This window comes from Peromyscus leucopus, chromosome 10 (assembly GCF_004664715.2).
Source record: "Peromyscus leucopus breed LL Stock chromosome 10, UCI_PerLeu_2.1, whole genome shotgun sequence".
Lineage (NCBI taxonomy): Eukaryota > Metazoa > Chordata > Mammalia > Rodentia > Cricetidae > Peromyscus > Peromyscus leucopus.
In genome coordinates, this window is record NC_051071.1 from 89,176,217 (window position 1) to 89,187,185 (window position 10,969).

General features: G+C 41.6%; 1 pseudogene; it reads left to right on the forward strand.

Moving 5' to 3' along the window:
* Nucleotides 1–3,914: 3,914 nt before the first annotated feature.
* Nucleotides 3,915–10,065, forward strand: LOC114691873 (annotated as a pseudogene).
* The last annotated feature ends 904 nt before the right edge of the window (nucleotides 10,066–10,969 follow it).

Genomic DNA, 10,969 nt, shown 5'->3' on the forward strand with positions numbered 1-10,969 from the left:
ACACAGAAAGGTATATCGGGTGTGAGGAAACAGGAACCCATGCTCTTGAGGCTGAGGATTTTGTAGAGGTAAGAACTTGTGGCTGGCTTGTTCTGTCTCTCTGATCTTTCAGCATTCATCCCAATATCTGGCTCTGAGTTTTTTAATAAATAGGACCTTTTAGATTCGTGTTGCAGCATTGTCACCTCCTTTTGTCTTCTTATGGTATCTGTTAACCGCACTTTGTAAAAGGGTTTTGAATAAACCCTACTGTTCTGATTACTATCACCCAGTAATTGGTTTCAAATCAGGATGTGTACTGTGGGATGTTCTGTATGTTAAATGTGTTGCTCTGATTGGTTAATATATAAAATACTGATTGGCTGGTAGCCAGGCAGGAAGTATAGGTGGGACAAAGAGAAAAGAAAATCCTGGGAACAGGAAAGCTGAGTCAGGAGACACTGCCAGCTGCCATGATGAGAAACAGATGATAAGATACCGGTAAGCCACAAACCACGTGGCAACTTATAGATTAATAAAAATGGATTGATTTAAGATATAAGAACGGTTAACAAAAAGCCTGCCATGGCCATTCAGTTTATAAAAAATATAAGTCTCTGTGTGTTTACTTGGGTGGGTCTGAGCGGCTGCAGGATTGGAGGGTAAGAGAGATTTTTCCTGACCATGTGCCAGGCAGGACCAGGAAAACACTAGCTACTGATGTGTTCTGCTGTTCTTGCTTAAGATTAATCTGGTTAAAGAGGGTATTTTTGTGATTTCATGTGAATTTTAGGATTTTTTGTTATAAAGATGTCATTGGCACATTTGTAAGTACTTTGAAGCCATCTGTGAAGCAACAATCATATTTTTGAAACTAATGTTCTGTTAGGACTTTGTCTATTTCTCTTCTCAGCTGGGACTTTGTCTACTCTGAACCTGTGCAGACCCTGTGTGTGCTGCCATAGTCTCTGTGAGATCATGTGTGTATCAGCATGTGCTACCGTTTGTTCTATTGCCCTTGGCCATTCTGACTGTCATAGAATGAAATCGCAAAGCAGTTTTAATTGCAGTTCCCCAGTGGCTGAGAATGCTGAACCTTTTTTTAGGTGTTTCTTAGCCTTTTTTGTTTCACTGTTTGAGAGCTCTCTGTTTAGTTCTCTATCCAAATTTTTAAATCAGGCTATCTGTTTTCTTGATGTTCAGTTTTTGTGTTTGTTTTTGTTTTTAGTTCTTTATATATTCTGAATACTGACAATCTGGCAGATGTGTAACTGTTACAGACTATTTACTATTCATGAGATCCCATTTATTAATTATTTATTAATTAATCAGAAAGTCTTTTCCTGAGCAAATGACTTCAAGCCTATTCCCTACCCTCTCTTCTATGTGATTCAGGGTGTCTGATTCTTACACCAAGGTCCTTGCTCCACTTAGAGCTCTGTTCTACGCAGTGTAGCAGGAATTTTAAAAGTTCTTATTCATAAAATCAAACCTGAGGCCAGTTATTGGGGTCCATGCTGGTAGATCAGAGACACAGAACAAGCCACAGCTATCTCACCTCACCTGGCCAGATCCTCAGCTGGTCTTGTCTCCTCAGACTGGAGGCCTCTGAGTCCTCATCTGGAATGGGTCTCAGCTGAATTACTGCTCAAAAGCCTGAAGCTTAACCAGGCCAAATGCTTAACCAGCCAAAAGCTTCTAGTTTCTGGTCCTCACGCCTTATATATCTTTCTGCTTTCTACCACCACTCCCTGGGATTAAAGGCTGGCTTTCTGGGATTAAAGGTGTGTGTCACCATGCTTGGCTATTTCCAATGTGGCCTTGAACTCACAGAGATCCAGAGGGATTTCTATCTCTGAAATGCTAGGATTAAAGGTGTGAGTGCCACCATTTTCTAGCCTTTGTACCTAGTGGCTGTCTGTTCTCTGACCCCAGATAAATTTATTAGAGTACACAATATTTTGGGGAACACAATACCACCACATTTCCTCTCTTTTTGTCTAAAATTAAAGAAGCTTATAACTAATACAAGAAAAACTATCTTCAATAAGTATATGCAATATACAGTCAAGATTACATTAAGAATGTCTAGTCCCTTAACATTTGACAGATCCAGACAAAAAACTCCATTATATATATTAACAATGTCCAGTCCAGTAACATCTGATAAACTCAGACCAAAAAATTTTCATTACTTATCTTATTTAAAACAAGTAGTTCCTTTTTAAAAGTAGATTCCATAATCTCCCTTTTTATCTTATCATATCCATATTCTTTCTCTTTTCTTTTCATAATAGATTCATTAGTCTACCTTTTGTCATTTTTATATCTTCCCCTTTTCTTCAGTGTAGATTCAGTGATCTACCTATTCATCCTATTATTTCTTTATCTTTTTTCTCAGAGTAGATTCAATGATCTATCTCATATCTATATTCTCTCTCTCTTTTTTTTTTTTTTGCTTTCTAGGGGTGAAGATATCTTTAGGGAATCTTGAAAAGAAAATTTTTGGGTTAATCATCAAGTCCTGTATCATTTGTCCAGTCTCTGCATAATAGGAAAGTTCAGGGCTTGTTTCAAGCCCTTGTTCAAGTAGTCTGTCAGGCTGGATCATCTCAGTTAGTCCTCTCGAAATTGTCCTGACCAGTTTGTAGTCCAAAGTCGATTTTTCCATGGTGTTAATCGGCTTAATGGCTTTATCATAGTCCATGTGGAATCATCATTGTAGGATCCTGTCATCTTTTTGAAGATTTCAAAGTCACTGTTAGGCATAGTCATGGTTTCCTGCGGATTTTTTTTTTTTTTTTGCCTCCTCTGTGGTTTGGAGCAATCACAGTCTGATAAATGTCTGTCTCTCGGAACCATGAACATTCTTCCCTAGAACAGAAAATCTTCACAACAATTTCTCCCCACCATTTGTCTTGCCAAACTTTTCCAAACTGACCTTTGCCGATGCTTTCTTGTAACACAATGGCCCTGGCAATTCTTCTCTGAACCAGCAGCAGTAACCCTTCGTCCCAGGTAGCAGCATCACTGCAGTCACCAACATGATGAGAAGGAGCTGGCAACGTGGAGCAGTAGCCACTGCTTCCATGGTCCCACCACTGTTTATGGCTCAGTCTGGGCCAAAGCTTCTCCCAAACCTCCTAGGTCGGCCTCAAACTCGGGATCCTCCTGCCTCTGCCTCCTTCAGCAAATCCAACCTGCGTGCGCCACCACAACCGGCTGAGTGTAGCTTGGGCCTGAGCTGGGGCTCAGGTTGGGCACCAGATATAGATGTAACCAACCGTCTTATTAAATAAGAAACACAGAAACAATGCAAAAGAGAAAGCCAAGAGGTCAGAGCTCAGAGCTAAAATCTCACCCTTCTGCCTGTGGTGTTCCAGCTGCCCGAAAGAGGGCTACTTCCTGTCTGTTCGTTTTTTTTTTATAGTATGTTGTTCTGCCTTCTCATTGGTTGTAAATCCAAACACATGACTGCCTCGTCACTGTCTGAATGTACAGCCCTAGGTCTTAAAGGTATATGTCTCCAATGCTGGCTGTATCCCTGAACACACAGAGATCTATGGGATTAAAGGCGTGTGCCACCACCGCCACACTCTTGCTATGGCTCTAATAGCTCTGACCCCCGGACAACTTTATTTATTAACATACAATCAAAATCACATTTCAGTACAATTAGATTACCACTACAATGCAGAGCGATATGGATTCACTAAGTTTCTCAGGCTGAACTTGGATTCTTCTTCAAGGCAGAAAAAGCACTCTTGCTGCCCCTGCTTTGACCTTCAATTTTCCTGGGATAACAAGGCCCCTGAGCCAGTCCAGATAGACTCCTGAGGAGTGCTCTCCTCATCCCTCTGCCCTCATGTGTCTTCCAGGGTGACCCTAAGAATGACTCCTGGATCTTTGCCCTGGCTGTGCTTCTGAGCTGCACCTTTGTCTACAACAGCATGAACACCATCAACCACCAGGCCCTGGAGCAGCTGCAGTATCCTTGCAGGACCTGAGCCGCCATGTTTCATTGAGTGCTCCGGAATGCATATGGAGGCACTGACATGCCCTGTTGCTGTGCGGCTTTTGGTGGGGCAGAGCAGACCTGGGGAAGAAAAGAGTGTTTATTGCGGTTTATTTTTAATAAGAGAATCATGAGAATGTGCGTATGAATTCACTTTTCCTTAACTGAATGCCAGTTATGTTACAGAACTCACTAAGCTGATCAGGGCAAAGTCTTCCCCAAATCCTGACGGAATAAAGAATTCTTCAGAGTTTGTGAGTTTCTTTCCAGACTTCATCTGGACTGTTCGGGATTTCATGCTGCAGTAGAAGTTAAATGGAGAAGACATCACAGAGGACCAGTACCTGGAGAATGAACTGAAGCTGATCCCAGGTATAGGGAATGCTGGGGTGGGGGGCTGGGAAGGGCTGGGATCTGATGAGCTGCTCCCATGCTCTGTGGGGTCCTTTTTTATTTGCAGTGGGATGGAGATCTCCATGAACTCTAATAGGTCATTGGATGATTATGTCTGGGAACTGGTGTTTAATTTCTGTTGAGAAAATTAGAGCTTAGAGCACAGCAAAATTATTCAAAGCCAAGTTCTTTACAGTTATACTTTAGCATCTGGAGTATAAAGCTTCTAAACGTCTCCAAGTCCAGACATTTGTATTGCCTGTTTATGTGTCTGCCTTCCTTTAAGAAATAGATGGCAACACAATTATTACTCACAAAAAGGAACATAGATCTTTTAAATGATGGATTGGTATTGTTGTCTTCAAAACAGCTGTGTTCTAAGTAAACTGACAGATGTGTCTTTTTGGTTTATGCCTTCTCAGTATCCATCATAATTCATCACAACAATCCATTTTTATTCATGCTACAGTGTCAGGATCAGTGATACTAACCGTCTATAAACTATTTGCATGGACATTATTATCCCGGGTGTGAAGCTGATGAAGCCTTGTGAGGAATAGCAATTCTGATTTGTTCACTGCTTTCATTTTTCTGTCTTTGCTGTCTGAAAACATAAAGAACATAGTAGGTGGGAAAGCAGCCTGTGAAACCAGTACTCACAGGCCTAAAGCTACATCTGAAAAGAAAAGTATCCAGCCCAGGACACCCCAAGACCAAATTCTCAGCACAAAAGAGATTTATTTGCTTCAGAATGACAAAGGGCAAGAATAAGAGACAAAGACAGGAAACAGAGGATGAGTGAGAAAGGGAAGGGACAAGGGAGAGGGGGAAGGGACACTTGTTCCAGAGGACACAGGACCGCCTCTGTGACACAGGCTGCAACAATATGAAGTAGGATTTCAGCTGACTATGACAAGCTAATACCTGGAAGAAGCCAAGGGCTTTCCAGAAGTCAAGCTGAGGCTCAAGGAGCCTTGGTGATATTGGCTTTTGATTATCAGTCGTTTCCTGCTATGAATTTCTCATGTGCTATTGTAGCTTTTCCATCACTTATTGGGCACTATTTCCCCTTTACTAAAGGAATACTTAGATAACCTTTTGTGTAGTAATGCAGCCAGAATCCATAATTTCAGACCTTTCTGTAATTATCATCATTAGCAGCATGTGGCCAGGTCCATCCCCAAACAGACAAAGTATCTTATCAGAGATACCTCTATACTCTCTAAGAATAGACTTAAGCATCCAGACTATCTGTTTGAGAAGGCCTGGTGGATGTGCTAATTAAGCTTAACTTTCTCCTTTCCAAAGTCTTATCTCTAGTTTTAGATCCACCCTTAACAATTAACTCAGAACTAAAGTGTTCCTACTTACAGGTACATCTAGCTGTAGTGAAAGTTGCCTAGCCAAGTTGCCTAGTGACTAAGCACACTTCTCCTGCCTTGCCAGAAACTGCAGGAGCAAAGATAGTTTGGAGGGATAAAGGCCAAAGGGATAAAAGGCAGTTTTATTTTCAGAGCAAGGGCAGAGAAGAACAAAGAGAATGGAGATGGGTGAGAACTGGAGAGGAATGAACTGAGATGGGGAAGAACCAGATAGAAGAGAACTAGATTAGAGAAGAACTAGCTTAAAATGCTAGAAGAGAGTACTAGAGGAATGAGATGGAAGATGAGGAAGAGCCAGATGGGGAAGCACAAGATGAGGGAGAAGGTGACTGGTGAGGAGCTAGATGGGAATGAACTAGACAAATGAGAAAGACCAAGATGAGGCAGAACTAAGATGAAGGAATTCAGATAGCACATAGAGAAACTAGCAGAAAGCTGTAGAGAGGATCAGGCAAGAAAGGAGTTAAGTGAGAACTAACTCAGAAGAATAAAGTGTATGGACTAAAGAATTTTGTGTGCATAGAGTCATTTAATATCAATAAAGATTAGATTATCAGCTGGTTGTAGATTCTTCCCAGACCCTGGGAGGGGGCTTTTGAGGGCCTGGACCCCCCAAAACCTCGATACTTCTGCATAGAGGGGAGAGAGACATGACCCATAGACAAATGAGTTTATAAAGGTAAAAGGGGAACCCCCATATTAGGATGAGGTGTTTAATTTTAATTGAGCATGTTAATTAGGTGAGCCAAAGGGGGCTTTTGATTGTTGGGCTTCAATACATTGATAGCTGGACCTTGGTAGTTGGTCATTCAGGAGAAGCAAATGGCCAAAATAGGGAATAGACCCCGGTAGCTAGCTTTAAGAATGTAGTCTGAAGATCTTTAGCAAGGTAGAAGGAATGGGGGAAGGGCAAGGCCTGCCAGAGCCATGCTCACCACACTGGCCAGAGTCCTTTCACTATGATCTTCTATTATTGCTTATTTTTAAACAAGATATCACAATGTAGCCTTTAGCCAGCCTGGTATTCACTATGTAGCCCGGTCTAGGCTAGCCTGGAATTCAGTTTCTTCTGAATTTGCCTCCCATGTTCTGGGATTAAAGGTGTATGTTACCACCCAGCTTTCCTCTCATTTTCTGTTTTCTCTTTCTTTCTTTCCTTCTTTCCTTCTTTCCTTCTTTCCTTCTTTCTTTCTTCCTTCCTTCCTTCCTTCCTTCCTTCCTTCCTTCCTTCCTTTCATACAAATTTGGTTTATTTGTTTGTTTGATTTTTTGTTTGATCTTTTTGAGACAAGATCTCACAGTGTAGATTTTGCTTGCCTGGAATGCCCTATAGACATATCTTCAAACTCATTGAGATCCTCTTCCATAATTTTTGATAAAAGGTTGACAGTACTGTATGCAATTTTCAGAAAACATTTATTGTTGTACTTGAATGTTGTAACTGGATGAGTTAGAACACATGTAGGTACTAGGGCGGTTACTCCTATGAAGCAGATGGCACATCTATCTTCTCACATTGTTAATTTTCATGAAATGAACAGCCAAAATGGATTCAATAAAAATTCCTAATGCATGAGCTGGGGAGATGACTTGGTGCTTAAAGCATGTGTCACCCAAGTGTGAGGACTGGAGGTACGATCTCCAGAATTTAGATAAATGCTGGGTTGTGGGGCACTACCCCAGAGTTTTCTTGAGTGAGAGTAGTAGAAAATATTAGATAGAAGGATCTAGAGTGTGGAAATAAACAGATGGAAAATACAGGATAGCCTTGAGAGGGCCTGGAACCTATTCCAACTGGCCCTGTTTCTGACCTAGGGTATTTATAGAGACACCAAGGGGTGGAGCAAAAGGCCTTCCCCCAGCACAACCAAGTGCAGACCATCTCAAACACCTGCACTCAGGCCCATGGTCCAATCATCCTCTCTATGCAGACCTGCTGGTAAAGCCACTAAGAACCTGAAAATGGGCTCCCACACTGGGTGTGTAGGATAGTCTACCTCCAATCCAGTGCATAGGCCGAGGACATAGGATAGCGCTGAAGCATGCTGGCTAGACAAACTGGCTGTACTGGAGAGTTCCAGTTTGACGTGAGAAATCCTGCTTCATTGAAAAGGTGGAAAGTGGCTGAAAAAGACTACTAAAGACAACATCTGACTTCCCCATACAGACACATGCATGTGTCCTCTCACACACATATACCCAGACACAGGCAAACATGCATACAAACACCACACATATCTATATGAGAGAAAGGGAGAAAATCCCCAATATGGCAGTTTCCTGAAGTACTGTCTGAATGTTGCACATCAGATCTCTACACTCACATATCCTCCATATGTTCAGATTCCCACCTTCCCTCCCCAGCTGTGAAGAACACTTTTGTTTTCGATGAGTGCATATTTGGAATTCACAAAAAAATGAATTCTTTTAGAGTCAAAGTAGTTTTCCTTCATTAACCATGGCATCATTCTTAGAAATGCCACTGTTTCTATTTCTAATACTCTATTACCCTTTATTTGTGGCTCTTCTTTTAGGTCCCACATCTCCTTTACTAAAAATGATTGGGCCAGAAATCACATTAAGCCTTTTGCCATTCGGTCAACAGGACACACCACTACTTGATACCATGTTCAGGTTGTGGATTTCAGCCATATGCTCTTCCAGTGGAGTCAAGTGTCTCCTGAAATATTTCACCAGACTTCTACCAAGTACAAACTTGCTATACTTTTGACATGCAAAGAAGTGTTGCATGTTTATGGTAAAGAGACCTGTGAGTGCAGAACACTTCACAGCCTCCATCATTTGCTGTCTGCTCTAAGACTATTCCCATTGCTTTCTGTTTCCCCCGACATTAGGCAACCATCCCAGAGTCCAAGCATCCAATTTGCCCACGGAGTGCATCAGACATTTCTTTCCTAAAAGGAAGTGTTTTGTCTTTGACCAGCCAACGAATGACAAAGAACTCTTACGAAAAATTGAGACTATCTCAGAAGACCAACTGGAGCCTAAGTTCCAGGAACAAATGAGGGCCTTTGTTTCTTACATCTTTACCTATGCAAAGATCAAGACCCTCAGAGAGGGAATTAAGGTCACTGGGAACCGTGAGTGGTTTTTTTTAAACACACTTCTGTATAGAGCAGTATATGCTGAACTTACTAGCATTTGTATGTTTTTAAAAATTATCTATACAACGATAATGTGCTTGTGTCTCTACTCTGAACAATCTTTGTGTCTCTACTCTGAACAAGTTTTATAATTAATTATAGATTATAAATCCTTTAGAAATGCAGATTTCATCACTAGTATATGACTGTAACATACCTACATAAAATTCATGACTGATAATAAAGTCACCAGTGAAAAGGTACTTAATCAACTATAAAATCAGTGTTCAAATCACTAAAGCTGATATATTCTATTTTCATAGGGGATGTCTTGTATAGTAATTATTCTTTGGAATGACAATGCGAAATGTAATTTAGAAATTGAAATAGTTTCTACATAAACAGTAGTGTTTAAATTATGCAAATCTATACTTTTAAGAAATAATATGATATATTTTTCCTTGTTATACAATCTGTTTTCCTTGTTGATATAATCAATTTTCCTTTAAAGATTTAAATGCATAATTATATTTTTCATAGATATCTGAATTTATTAGGTGATGATTGATATTAATTTTTAACATTGTGAACTAGAAAGCCACAAAAACAAAGGGACAATACAAAAAGAAATTGCTGGCTTGCTGAAGGAGGTGTGTGTGTGTGTGTGTGTGTGTGTGTGTGTATGAGTGTGCATGTGTAGCTGTAAGAGATTCAGAAATGGAGTCATAAAATCTTGGATCCCATTCACTTACAACTTCATATTTATCCCCTAAAACTCCTGATTCGTGAAGGACTGGGGACTCTGGTGACGACCTACGTGGATGCCATCAACAGTGGAGCTGTGCCTTGTCTGGATGACGCGGTGACAACTCTGGCCCAGTGTGAGAACTCAGCAGCTGTGCAGAAGGCAGCTGACCACTACAGTGAGCAGATGGCCCAGCGACTGAGGCTCCCCACAGACACGCTCCAGGACCTGCTGGGTGTGCACACAGCCTGTGAGGAGGAAGCCAGTGCTCTCCTCTTAGTCGGGAATAAGTCAAGTTTTCTGATTTTTGACTTATTTCAGGTCTTACATCACAATACTCTCCTCATGAGAAATAGTCAAACTGACTTCCTACTGGGTTCTTTGAAAGTTTCTCTGTTCTTCCCATTTGGTCACATCTCTGCACATTTTCCTTGCAGAAATCCATAGCAAAGAAGGGGATTTGTGCAGAAGAATGAAGAGACCCCTGTGAAATACTGCTGGAGAGCTGACTCGGCTTTGGAGGCTCTAACAGAAAGTTTGTCAGCCTCCATGTTTTCCATGCTGGAGGTCACTCTAGAGAAGACTGAGCATGACTATTAGTGGGTGTCCGTGAAAGGGGTGAAGGAGAAGAGCTGGGAGCACAGGGCAGGGGTGAGGGTGAGGAGCAGGGAGCACAGGACAGGGGTGAGGGTGAGGAACAGGGGGCATAGGAAAGGGATGAAGGTGAGGAGCAGGGAATTCTGAGGAGAGCATGAGGAGGAGTCTCATGGGTGTCAGCATGCTGCACCACTTGAAAGGAATAATAAAGCCTGAGGAAATAAAGGCACCTTAGCTCCTTTTCAGTGTTGGAGATCAAAATCAGAGCCTTGCAATGCTGTCCAAACATCCCACTCTAGATCAACCTTTCATGTGTGTGCATGTGTATGTGCATGTGTGTGCAGGTGTCTAGTTGTCTTGAGTGAAATTCTGCCCAGAGTTAAACAAGGCTTAGAACAGGGCCACAGGGGTCAGAGTGCATAAGATGTCACAGAGCGCGGTGTGCAGACAGATGGTATTTATCCGGGGCAATAGAAAGTGGTTAAGATTTCTGAGCAGGTGGTATGATTCTTTTTTTTTTTTCTTTTATGCCACCATATTGGAGACATTAAAAAATGTTGATTAGCTTTTCTTAGCATTTCTGTCTGGCCATGGTAGCAGGCCCTTCTACATGCAGTCTGATCACAGAAAGATTTTAAAAGAGAGCCTTATCCTGCTATGAAAGGCAGCAAGAAAGGGTGGGTGTGTCTGGGGATCTGACCTTTGAGGGTTTTCCCTCCAAACTGAATGTACTTCTAGCTGCCAAAGCCCACCC